General features: G+C 39.7%; 1 protein-coding gene across 1 annotated transcript in view; it reads right to left on the bottom strand.

Annotated features, from left to right (window-relative positions):
• Positions 1-1,599, bottom strand: part of OLAH (oleoyl-ACP hydrolase) — a 40,112-nt gene that overhangs the window by 36,907 nt on the left and 1,606 nt on the right. The gene's annotated exons all lie outside the window — the stretch shown is intronic.

Below are 1,599 nucleotides of genomic sequence, written 5' to 3'. Positions count from 1 at the left end.
ACCCTCATCATTTCCTTCACCTGCTCCCCCCACCCACCAAACTGTGCAGCTCTGCATCCTGGCCCAACGTCACCCTTCTGCCCCCAACCCTCACCTCCTTGTACCTCCAATATGTTTTTTCCCAATTTAAAAAAAAAGATGCATATTATAACTTTTAGAACAAACAATGGAACAGCAAAATAAAGAAATTGCACTGCAACCCCAAAGGCACACGGTTCAAATCAGCTGTTCTGCAGGCAAAGGATGGGAAACCTCTCATGTAATTTACTCCCTCTGAAAACCCGCTGGAGTCTCAGCTATGGGTTGGTTCTAACTCAATGGCTCACAATTACAATAAAACCATAGCTAATAGGGCAATACATAAAATTCAATTCATTGCTGTCTAGTCAGAACCAACCCATAGATGACCCTCCATTGGATTTCTAAAGCTATAAATTTAAAGAGAGATTATGATCCTTATATTTCTCCCAAGAAACAGCAGAGGGCGCAGAGCCATTTGAGAAGGGCAGCCTTTGAGTAAGCAGTAAAATTTTCTACAGATTAGATTAGAACCAGACTTCCCCCAACAAGCAAGGCTACAGTAGACACACACACACACACACACACACACACACTGTTTTTAAGTTTTGGTCTACAAAATTTGTGTTTCAATTTTTTAAGTTGTAAAGAAATCCAAGTATCTATACATGTCAGTATGTTTCATTTCACATTTAATATAGTTTATTACATGAAAGCTATTTTGGAATATATATTCCATTCAAAAAAGAAAAAGAAGAAAAATGAAACAACAAATGGGGATAAAATAAGTTTCCATATAGCAAAGTTCAATTCAACTATATCATTATTGTTGTTGTTATGTGCCGTCGAGTCGCTTGCGATTCACAGTGACCCTATGTACAACAGCCCTAAACTCTGCTCTGTCCTGTGCCAATCGCACTGTCTCTGACACTCCCATACCAATTATCCCAGTCACTGAATCAATCCACCTCATAGAGGGCCTTCCTCTCCTGCACTGTCCCTCCATCCTCCCAAGTATGATGTCCCTCTCCAAGGACAGGTCTCTCCTTACAACATGTCCAAAGTATGTTAGACGGAGTCTCAGAATCCTTGCCTCCAAGGAGCCACCCGGTTGAATGCTTTCCAGGACAAATCTGTTTGTTTTCCTAGTTTTCTATGTACAAAAAAATATCATTATTACATTTAAAATAATTCAAGGGTTAGGATGCCATCCCCCAAAAGGACTCTTAAGATCAATGAGAAAATAAAAGTAATACAATTTCTTTCTTTAGAAATATAAACATTACCACAACAGGATAAAGGTAAACAATCCAAATGAAAAATGGGCACAGGATATGAATAGACACTTCACCAAAGAAGACATTCAGATGGCCAACAAGCACATGAAGAAACATTCAAAATCCCTAGCTCTAAGAGAGATGCAAACCAAAACAACTATGAGATATCATCTCACCCCAGTCAGGATAGCAAAATTTAGCAGAACAGCAAGCAACAAATGCTGGCGAGGCTGTGGAGAAACTGGAACCCTTATTCACTGTTGGTGGGAATGTAAAATGGTGCAACCACTGTGGAAGGCGGTAT

Source organism: Elephantulus edwardii, unplaced genomic scaffold, assembly GCF_000299155.1.
Source record: "Elephantulus edwardii isolate Elephantulus edwardi_28Jun2011 unplaced genomic scaffold, EleEdw1.0 scaffold00139, whole genome shotgun sequence".
Taxonomy (NCBI): Eukaryota; Metazoa; Chordata; class Mammalia; order Macroscelidea; family Macroscelididae; genus Elephantulus; species Elephantulus edwardii.
Note: the sequence above shows the minus strand (reverse complement) of the source record. Positions and strands in the feature narration are given on the sequence as shown.